Here is a 12,338-nt window from a genome sequence, read left to right as displayed (position 1 = left end):
GCATGAAAAATAACAAATGAAGTTAGAAAGGGTTGAAAATTGATGATGTGGCTTTGAATGGTGCATTTTGAACACATAAAAAGTCTGGAGTTCAAATAAGTTCAAAAAATGAAATCCCTTTGTAACAGATGAGTTTTTGTCCGAAACCCTGATACTTCGAAAGAGATTGTCCATTTTGTACACGAAGTGCATCCAGTTTTTCCCATAACCCTCTCAACTTTCTAGCACATGCTATGTGGGTGAAATGATGATACTGAAGGAAATATGCCCTAGAGGCAATAATAAAGTTATTATTTATTTCCTCATATCATGATAAATGTTTATTATTCATGCTATAATTGTATTAACCGGAAACATAATACATGTGTGAATACATAGACAAACTTAGTGTCACTAGTATGCCTCTACTTAACTAGCTCGCTGATCAAAGATGGTTAAGTTTCCTAACCATAGACATGAGTTGTCATTTGATTAACGGGACCACATCATTAGGAGAATGATGTGATTGACATGACTCATTCCGTTAGCTTAGCACTTGATCGTTTAGTTTACTGCTATTGCTTTCTTCATGACTTATACATGTTCCTATGACTATGAGATTATGCAACTCCCGATTACCGGAAGAACACTTTGTGTGCTACCAAACGTCACAACGTAACTGGGTGATTATAAAGGTGCTCTACAGGTGTCTTCGATGGTGTTCGTTGAGTTGGCATAGATCGAGAGTAGGATTTGTCACTACGATTGTCGGAGAGGTATCTCTGGGCCCTCTCGGTAATGCACATCACTACAAGCCTTGCAAGATATATGACTAATGAGTTAGTTACGAGATACTGCATTGCGGAACTAGTAAAGAGACTTGGCGGTAACGATATTGAACTAGGTACTTCATACATGGTCTATGCTACAACAAGCGGAGGTCCACCCGCTGTTTAAGGCGATGTGTACGTGGTTGGAGAAGGTGGCTTCGGGGTTTTTTACCCAACATGGGCGGCAGCATAACCTACGGATCGGTCCATCTCACATTCGACATAGGCACGGTGTCGGTCTATAGTACTCTACTATTGCTGATTTGTCAGTTTTTGTTTTCTTCTAGTTGTCAGACTTTTGGTGTTCGGCTGTGTGCATCCTAGTTATGCAGAGGTCGGATCTTGTGTATAATGCTTTGTATGCACTTGATGCTACATTTTGAGCTAATAAAATCACCCTTTTATCGAAAAATATACTACTCACATGTGTGTTTGCCATGACGGTTTGGGCAGCGATTGGCAAGGCGTTGCGCAAGCTAGAATGGACACCATCTCAGCATGACTCACTTGCAGAGTGGGCCATTGACAAGCGAGGACCAAACAACATGAGTCGAAAGGATCTGCGCACCATCTTCGTGCTAACATGGTGGGAGTTGTGGAAGCACAGGAATGCCATTGTCTTTGGGGAGCACGGCCTTCGATCGAGCAGTTACTATGTAGAGTGAGACAAGAGGGTTTAGTATCGTCGTCGGCCGGACTACTGAAAGCGAATGTAACCCCCTTTTTCAGTAGGGTAGAGAGGTGGGAGAGCAATGAGGAGTAACATGTATTAATACCTTTGTAACCTTTGGTGGAGGCATTCTTGCCCTTCTTATTTAATATATGATATGCATACTCGTGCATATTCGAGGAAAAAATTGACCAGCCGAGCCTCGGCTGCGTGCACCGCGTACTCAGAGCATCTCCAAGTCTCCATTAGAGCTTCTCCCCCTAAAACCGTCCGCGAACTTCTAGACCAACATGTTCGGACGAAGTTTCCCAACCAGCGCCGCCCCGCATAGTTCATGGACACGTCGTCCGTTTTCTCGCAAACCAGAAGCAAACTAGGGGGTCTTTGTGGGAGTCCGAACCTTCCTCATGTAGGACTCCAACACTCGATCCACCCAAAACCACACCCGGCGACAACGTTTCCATCCCTTCCCCCTTGCTCTGCATTTGCTTCCTCCTAGGTCGACGCCACCATTGTACCACCCCAGCCGCCCGCCAAGCCCTTATTGTAGCTCTTCGACTTCGGCCTCTCCACCCGATCGCCATGCCGCCTTGCCTACGCCACAGTTTCCACCTCTCACCTGTGTGTTGCGTAGGTACCATCCGGCCATGCAGATGCAAATCATGGTGGCCACCATGTCCGGAAAGTGTTTGGTAAAATGCTCGTCCTAACTTTTTGATATTTTTTCTCTCTCTTCTTTGAAGCAATGGATTCAGACATGAAGTACTTGTACAAGAACTACTTGAGTCGTCCAACGACTCATCCGACAAGGAGGATTATGGGGATGAAACGACAATGATGCAGGCGGTCCTTGTAGACACAGAGTATGCGAAAGGACATGTTCTCAATTTCAACGGGCCGATTAAGAGTCATCAAGTGCTGAACAAAAATAGGCCACATGAGCATTTGACGCCTATGGATGACTACTTTGCCCACGATGCCCTATTCATGGATAATTTTCACCAGCGCTTTAGGATGCGGAAAAATGTGTCCAATCGCTTCTACAACGGCGCCCGAGCCTATGATGACTACTTCATTTGAAGAAGGATACCGTAGGAAGAATATGATTCTCCGGTTACCGGAAGTGCTCGGCTGCATTGCGAATACTTGCATATGGCACGGCCACATATTCGTGGGACAAGTATCTCTGGATGTCTGAGAGACATGCGCAGACACCATGGTCAGATTTACTACTACGATGATTAAGGTGTTTGGACCTCGGTACTTGAGAGAACAAATGTCACAGACATGAAAGCCTCATGGCACTCTCGAAAGCGAGAGGATGGCCATGCATGCTCGGATCTCTTGATTGCATGGACTTGAAATGGGAGAACTGTCCGTATTCTCTACAAAGGCAATATCAGGGCCATGTTAAGAAGCGCACCATCAGTTTTGAAGTAGTTGCATCACATGACTGCTGGATTTGGCACGCCTTGCTTGGCATGCCCGGGTCTGCAGCAGTCTCCATTGTTTGCTGGGTTGACTGAAGGATAAGGTCCTCCGTGCAACTATACTATCAACGGGCTCCGATCCCAAGATGCACTATCATCAGAAGCTGGAGTCCCGACCATATGAGTAAGACCACCTAAAGCACAACTATTGCTCTTGTTTCATCCATGGCTGGCTTGCTCAGTCGGGGTTGTTTGCAACGGCCCCAAAGTCAATTTTCCTTTGGTCACCTCGGCTCGAAGTTTCTCCAACAATTGTGTCATCAAACGCTTCTGCAAGTTTTGCTTCACTCTTCTCCTTCCTCAACCTTTTTTTTGTCTTGCAGCTGTTTCTCAATGACAGGGAACACTCTCTTATGTGGGACGTTCACCCCAACACCCCTTGGATGACCAGGGGTCTCTTTGGTTTCCAAACTCAAGAAAAGAAGATCATTTGACCCTTCTGATTTGAAAAGCGACTCATCTTTTCGTTTACCTGACATTTTCTTGTACAGTGCCTTGTCCACGGGATTTTTCAAGATGTAATTTTTATCATTATCCCTTTTGATCTCGCTCTCAAGAAGTGTCTAGTGCGCCGGACCTTAATCTCAGAGAATGGCAAGAGCTTACCCGCAACAATGAACTCTTTATCCTCCTTGTCCTAACCCAGCCGCTTGTCGTAGTATCTTGACACCCATGTTTCTTCCTACTTCGTAGTTCAGTCTGTTGATCACTTCTAAGCCAAAATTCTTGCGACCTCTTGTGACTTTTCAATTGACCCCAATCCTATTTCCAACATGTACTCTTATGCAACGCATAATTCCAATTCCTCTAAGCATCCCTACCATTTTTCAGCACACATTGTTCCATCATTTTTTTCCAATCAGGATCGGCAACATGGAAATGCTTCATTATTTCTTTGAGTAAACACCCCCGCACATCATGTATGCTTTTTACAATGTGCCAAGTTAATGATGATCCTCACCCTTGCAACATATCACTCCTGAACCTCATCATTGTTTTAAGCGGTTGATAAGGAGCCAACTCCTGTTATCGATGGCTTTGCCATTCTACACGCATCTAGGCTCTAGAGTGGGCCTTCTAGGACCGCTCCTCTCATGTTTCTCGACAAGTGTGCTGATAGTGGTAGGTGCCTCGATCAGCTACAATGTCGCGATGTTGAAGAGAGCCTGTCTCTGATCCAGACATATGGCCCGAATTACTGCCGGTGGACGTAGACATCTACAAAACTAGGCTAACTTCTCTGTTAGATAATCCAGCAAAACGAAACTATATCCAAATCGGGTACAGATCAAACAAAAAAAATGAGAAGGGACGAAAACCTTGCATGATCTGGAGGGGACAGGGTCTCGGCGAGGACTCCGAGGCCGGCGGGCTCAGGGAGGAACTGCTTGACCTATGTGCCGACGAGGATGGTGTGGCGCGAGAAGCAGGAGAGCACGCTGGTAGCGCAGGGGAGAGAGGGCGGGCATGGGAAAGGTGCGGGGAAAGGGCAGAGTGTACTTCGTCGGCGTCGGGGGGCAACGAGACCTTGTCGAATTGGGGGTGGGGTGTCGGAGATGGACGACTCGGGTGGTGGATTGGTCTGACCGGGCCGGGGGGATATTTTCGCGGGTTTCTAACAATTTTTTCCCGTTGCATGGCTTGAACAGATACATCACCCATCGTTCTACACAAAAAACGTGGGCAATAGGATGGGAAAAATTGAAATTTAAAACCACAAGAGCGTGAGCTCCCGAATTTTATAAAAATTTGATTCCCTAATAGAACTGTTGTAAAAATCAGGAAACCATGTAAAACCACTGGATGCAAACATTTTTGTTTCTGGACAAAGCCTAATAAACAAGAATTAGCAACACCCCATAGGTCTAACTTGTTAAAAAAAATAAAAGAAAACACAATTAGTACAGTAGCAATAATCATGTCGACAAACTGAAAACAGAAGAAAATAATGGATAACTATTGGGTTGCCTTCCAATAATCTCTATTGTTTAATGCCCTCTAGCCAATGCCCTCTAGCTATAGGCATAATGCAATCTATTAAGTTTTATCATCTTTTAGTTCTTTAATAATCTCTATTGTTTAATGGATAACTATTGGGTTGCCTCCCAATAATCTCTATTGTTTAATGCCCTCTAGCCAATGCCCTCTAGCTATAGGCTGTTGGGGAACGTAGTAATTTCAAAAAAATTCCTACGCACACGCAAGATCATGGTGATGCATAGCAACGAGGGGGAGAGTGTGATCTACGTACCCTTGTAGATCGACAACGGAAGCGTTAGGTTGATGTAGTCGTACGTCTTCACGGCCCGACCGATCAAGCACCGAAACTACGACACCTCCGAGTTCAAGCACACGTTCAGCTCGATGACGATCCCCGGACTCCGATCCAGCAAAGTGTCGGGGAAGAGTTCCGTCAGCACGACGGCGTGGTGACGATCTTGATGCACTAATGTCACAGGGCTTCGCCTAAGCACTGCTACAATATTATCGAGGACTATGGTGGAAGGGGGTACCGCACACGGCTAAGAATATGATCACGTGGATCAACTTGTGTCTCTAGGGGGTGCCCCTGCCTCCGTATATAAAGGCTCAAAGGGGGGGGGGTGCGGCCAGCCATGATAGGGCGCGCCAGGAGGAGTCCTACTCCCCCGGGAGTAGGATTCCCCCCTTTCCTAGTTGGAATAGGATTCGTTAAGTGGGAAAGAGGAGAGAAAGAAGGAAGGGGGGCGCCGGCCCCCTCTCTCCTTGTCCTATTCGGACTAGGGGGGGAGGGGCGCGCGGCCCAGCCCTGGCCACCTCTCCTCTCTTCCACTAAGGCCCACTAAGGTCCATATACCTCCCGGGGGGTTCCGGTAACCTCCCGGTACTCCGATAAAAATCCCGATTTCACCCGGAACACTTCCGATATCCAAATATAGGCTTCCAATATATCAATCTTTATGTCTCGACCATTTCGAGACTCCTCGTCATGTCCGTGATCATATCCGAGACTCCAAACAAACTTCGGTTCATCAAAATGCATAAACTCATAATATAACTGTCATCGAAACCTTAAGCGTGCGGACCCTACGGGTTCGAGAACAATGTAGACATGACCGAGACATGTCTCCGGCCAATAACCAATAGTGGGACCTGGATGTCCATATTGGTTCCTACATATTCCACGAAGATCTTTTATCGGTCAGACCGCATAACAACATACGTTGTTCCCTTTGTCATCGGTATGTTACTTGCCTGAGATTCGATCGTCGGTATCCAATACCTAGTTCAATCTCGTTACCGACAAGTCTCTTTACTCGTTCCGTAATACATCATCCCACAACTAACTCATTAGTTGCAATGCTTGCAAGGCTTAAGTGATGTGCATTACCGAGAGGGCCCAGAGATACCTCTCCGACGATCGGAGTGACAAATCCCAATCTCGAAATACGCCAACCCAACATGTACCTTTGGAGACACCTGTAGAGCACCTTTATAATCACCTAGTTACGTTGTAACGTTTGGTAGCACACAAAGTGTTCCTCCGGCACACGGGAGTTACATAATTTCATAGTCATAGGAACATGTATAAGTCATGAAGAAAGCAATAGCAACATACTAAACGACCAGGTGCTAAGCTAATGGAATGGGTCATGTCAATCAGATCATTCAACTAATGATGTGATCCCGTTAATCAAATGACAACTCTTTGTCCATGGTTAGGAAACATAACCATCTTTGATTAACGAGCTAGTCAAGTAGAGACATACTAGTGACACTCTGTTTGTCTATGTATTCACACATGTATTACGTTTCCGGTTAATACAATTCTAGCATGAATAATAAACTTTTATCATGATATAAGGAAATAAATAATAACTTTATTATTGCCTCTAGGGCATATTTCCTTCAGTCTCCCACTTGCACTAGAATCAATAATCTAGATTACACAGTAATGATTCTAACACCCATGGAGCCTTGGTGCTGATCATGTTTTGCTCGTGGAAGAGGCTTAGTCAACGGGTCTGCTACATTCAGATCCGTATGTATCTTGCAAATCTTTATGTCTCCCACCTGGACTAGATCCCGGATGGAATTGAAGCGTCTTTTGATGTGCTTGGTTCTCTTGTGAAATCTGGATTCCTTCGCCAAGGCAATTGCACCAGTATTGTCACAAAAGATTTTCATTGGACCCGATGCACTAGGTATGACACCTAGATCGGATATGAACTCCTTCATCCAGACTCCTTCGTTTGTTGCTTCCGAAGCAGCTATGTACTCTGCTTCACATGTAGATCCCGCCACGACGCTTTGTTTAGAACTGCACCAACTAACAGCTCCACCGTTTAATGTAAACACGTATCCGGTTTGCGATTTAGAATCGTCCGGATTAGTGTCAAAGCTTGCATCAACGTAACCGTTTACGATGAGCTCTTTGTCACCTCCATATACGAGAAACATATCCTTAGTCCTTTTCAGGTACTTCAGGATGTTCTTGACCGCTGTCCAGTGATCCACTCCTGGATTACTTTGGTACCTCCCTGCTAGACTTATAGCAAGGCACACATCAGGTCTGCTACACAGCATTGCATACATGATAGAGCCTATGGCTGAAGCATAGGGAACATTTTTCATTTTCTCTCTATCTTCTGCAGTGGTCGGGCATTGAGTCTGACTCAACTTCACACCTTGTAATCACAGGCAAGAACCCTTTCTTTGCTTGATCCATTTTGAACTTCTTCAAAATCTTGTCAAGGTATGTGCTTTGTGAAAGTCCAATTAAGCGTCTTGATCTATCTCTATAGATCTTTATGCCTAATATGTAAGCAGCTTCACCGAGGTCTTTCATTGAAAAACTCTTATTCAAGTATCCTTTTATGCTATCCAGAAATTCTATATCATTTCCAATCAGTAATATGTCATCCACATACAATATCAGAAATGCTACAGAGCTCCCACTCACTTTCTTGTAAATACAGGCTTCTCCGAAAGTCTGTATAAAACCAAATGCTTTGATCATACTATCAAAGCGTTTATTCCAACTCCGAGAGGCTTGCACCAGTCCATAAATGGATCGCTGGAGCTTGCACACTTTATTAGCTCCCTTTGGATCGACAAAACCTTCCGGTTGCATCATATACAACTCTTCTTCCAGAAATCCATTCCGGAATGCAGTTTTTACATCCATCTGCCAAATTTCATAATCATAAAATGCGGCAATTGCTAACATGATTCGGACAGACTTAAGCATCGCTACGGGTGAGAAGGTCTCATCGTAGTCAACCCCTTGAACTTGCCGAAACCCTTTTGCGACAAGTCGAGCTTTGTAGACAGTAATATTACCATCAGCGCCAGTCTTCTTCTTGAAGATCCATTTATTCTCAATTGCTTGCCGATCATCGGGCAAGTCAACCAAAGTCCACACTTTGTTCTCATACATGGATCCCATCTCAGATTTCATGGCTTCAAGCCATTTTGCGGAATCTGGGCTCACCATCGCTTCTTCATAGTTCGTAGATTCATCATGATCTAGCAGCATGACTTCCAGAACAGGATTATCGTACCACTCTGGCGCGGATCTCAATCTGGTTGATCTACGAGGTTCAGTAGTATCTTGTCCTGAAGTTTCATGATCATTATCATTAGCTCCTCACTAATTGGTGTAGGTGTCGCAGAAACAGGTTTCTGTGATGTACTACTTTCCAATAAGGGAGCAGGTACAGTTACCTCGTCAAGTTCTACTTTCCTCCCACTCACATCTTTCGAGAGAAACTCCTTATCCAGAAAGTTTCCGAACTTAGCAACAAAAGTCTTGCCTTCGGATCTGTGATAGAAGGTGTATCCAATAGTCTCCTTTGGATATCCTATGAAGACACATTTCTCCGATTTGGGTTCGAGCTTATCAGGTTGAAGCTTTTTCACATAAGCATCGCAGCCCCAAACTTTCAGAAACGACAACTTTGGTTTCTTGCCAAACCATAGTTCATAAGGCGTCGTCTCAACGGATTTTGATGGTGCCCTATTTAACGTGAATGCGGCCGTCTCTAAAGCATAACCCCAAAATGATAGCGGTAAATCAGTAAGAGACATCATAGATCGCACCATATCTAGTAAAGTACGATTACGACGTTCGGACACACCATTACGCTGTGGTGTTCCAGGTGGCGTGAGTTGCGACACTATTCCGCATTGTTTCAAATGTACACCAAACTCGTAACTCAAATATTCTCCTCCACGATCAAATCGTAGAAACTTTATTTTCTTGTTACGATGTTTTTCAACTTCACTTTGAAATTCTTTGAACTTTTCAAATGTTTCAGACTTATGTTTCATTAAGTAGATATACCCATATCTACTTAAGTCATCTGTGAAGGTGAGAAAATAACAATATCCTCCACCAGCCTCAATATTCATCGGACCACATACATCTGTATGTATGATTTCCAACAAATCTGTTGCTCTCTCCATAGTACCGGAGAACGGTGTTTTAGTCATCTTGCCCATGAGGCACGGTTCGCAAGTACCAAGTGATTCATAATCAAGTGGTTCCGAAAGTCCATCAGTATGGAGTTTCTTCATGTGCTTTACACCGATATGACCTAAACGGCAGTGCCACAAATAAGTTGCACCATCATTATCAACTCTGCGTCTTTTGGCTTCAACATTATGAATATGTGTGTCACTACTATCGAGATTCAATAAGAATAGACCACTCTTCAAGGGTGCATGACCATAAAAGATATTACTCATATAAATAGAACAACCATTATTCTCTGATTTAAATGAATAACCGTCTCGCATCAAACAAGATCCAGATATAATGTTCATGCTTAACGCTGGCACCAAATAACAATTATTTAGGTCTAATATTAATCCCGAAGGTAGATGTAGAGGTAGCGTGCCGACTGCGATCACATCGACTTTGGAACCGTTTCCCACGCGCATCGTCACCTCGTCCTTAGCCAATCTTCGCTTAATCCGTAGTCCCTGTTTCGAGTTGCAAATATTAGCAACAGAACCAGTATCAAATACCCAGGTGCTACTGCGAGCATTAGTAAGGTACACATCAATAACATGTATATCACATATACCTTTGTTCACCTTGCCATCCTTCTTATCCGCCAAATACTTGGGGCAGTTCCGCTTCCAGTGATCAGTCTGCTTGCAGTAGAAGCACTCAGTTTCAGGCTTAGGTCCAGACTTGGGTTTCTTCTCTTGAGCAGCAACTTGCTTGCTGTTCTTCTTGAAGTTCCCCTTCTTCTTTCCTTTGCCCTTTTTCTTGAAACTAGTGGTCTTGCTGACCATCAACACTTGATGCTCCTTCTTGATTTCTACCTCCGCAGCTTTCAGCACTGCGAAGAGCTCGGGAATAGTCTTATTCATCCCTTGCATATTATAGTTCATCACGAAGCTCTTATAGCTTGGTGGCAGTGATTGGAGAATTCTGTCAATGACGCAATCATCTGGAAGATTAACTCCCATTTGAATCAAGTGATTATTATACCCAGACATTTTGAGTATATGCTCACTGACAGAACTGTTCTCCTCCATCTTACAGCTATAGAACTTATTGGAGACTTCATATCTCTCAATCCGGGCATTTGCTTGAAATATTAACTTCAACTCCTGGAACATCTCATATGCCCCATGACGTTCAAAATGTCGTTGAAGTCCCGGTTCTAAGCCGTAAAGCATGGCACATTGAACTATCGAGTAGTCATCAGCTTTACTCTGTCAGACGTTCATAACATCTGGTGTTGCTCCAGCACCAGGCCTGGCACCCAGCGGTGCTTCCAGGACGTAATTCTTCTGTGCAGCAATGAGGATAATCCTCAAGTTACGGACCCAGTCCCTGTAATTGCTACCATCATCTTTCAACTTTGCTTTCTCAAGGAACGCATTAAAATTCAACGGAACAACAGCACGGGCCATCTATCTACAATCAAACATACATAAGCAAGATACTATTAGGTACTAAGTTCATGATAAATTTAGGTTCAATTAATCATATTACTTAAGAACTCCCACTTAGATAGATATCCCTCTAATCCTCTAAGTGATTACGTGATCCAAATCAACTAAACCATGTCCAATCATCACGTGAGATGGAGTAGTTTCATTGGTGAACATCACTATGTTGATCATATCTACTATATGATTCACGCTCGACCTTTCGGTCTCTGTGTTTCGAGGCCATATCTGTAATGCTTGGCTCGTCAAGTATAACCTGAGTATTCCGCGTGTGCAACTGTTTTGCACCCGTTGTATTTGAACGTAGAGCCTATCACACCCGATCATCACGTGGTGTCTCAGCACAAAGAACTTTCACAACGGTGCATACTCAGGGAGAACACTTCTTGATAATTTAGTGAGAGATCATCTTATAATGCTACCGTCAATCAAAGCAAGATAAGATGCATAGAAGATAAACATCACATGCAATCTATATAAGTGATATGATATGGCCATCATCATCTTGTGCCTGTGATCTCCATCTCCGAAGCACCGTCATGATCACCATCGTCACCGGCGCGACACCTTGATCTCCATCGTAGCATCATTGTCGTCTCGCCAATCTTATGCTTCCACGACTATCGCTACCGCTTAGTGATAAAGTAAAGCATTACAGCGCGATTGCATTGCATACAATAAAGCGATAACCATATGGCTCCTGCCAGTTGCCGATAACTCGGTTACAAAACATGATCATCTCATACAATAAAATTTAGCATCATGTCTTGACCATATCACATCACAACATGCCCTGCAAAAACAAGTTAGACGTCCTCTACTTTGTTGTTGCAAGTTTTACGTGGCTGCTACGGGCTTAAGCAAGAACCAATCTTACCTACGCATCATAACCACAACGATAGTTTGTCAAGTTGGTGCTGTTTTAACCTTCACAAGGACCGGGCGTAGCCACACTCGGTTCAACTAAAGTTGGAGAAACTGTCACCCGCAAGCCACCTATGTGCAAAGCACGTCGGGAGAACCGGTCTCGCGTAAGCGTACGCGTAATGTCGGTCCGGGCCGCGTCGTCCAACAATACCGCCGCAACCAAAGTATGACATGCTGGTAAGCAGTATGACTTATATCGCCCACAACTCACTTGTGTTCTACTCGTGCATATAACATCAACACATAAAACCTAGGCTCTGATACCACTGTTGGGGAACGTAGTAATTTCAAAAAAAATTCTACGCACACGCAAGATCATGGTGATGCATAGCAACGAGGGGGAGAGTGTGATCTACGTACCCTTGTAGATCGACAACGGAAGCGTTAGGTTGATGTAGTCGTATGTCTTCATGGCCCGACCGATCAAGCACCGAAACTACGGCACCTCCGAGTTCAAGCAGACGTTCAGCTCGATGACGATCCCCGGACTCC

The sequence above is a fragment of the Triticum dicoccoides genome, chromosome 2A (assembly GCF_002162155.2).
Source record: "Triticum dicoccoides isolate Atlit2015 ecotype Zavitan chromosome 2A, WEW_v2.0, whole genome shotgun sequence".
Taxonomy (NCBI): domain Eukaryota; kingdom Viridiplantae; phylum Streptophyta; class Magnoliopsida; order Poales; family Poaceae; genus Triticum; species Triticum dicoccoides.
Note: the sequence above shows the minus strand (reverse complement) of the source record.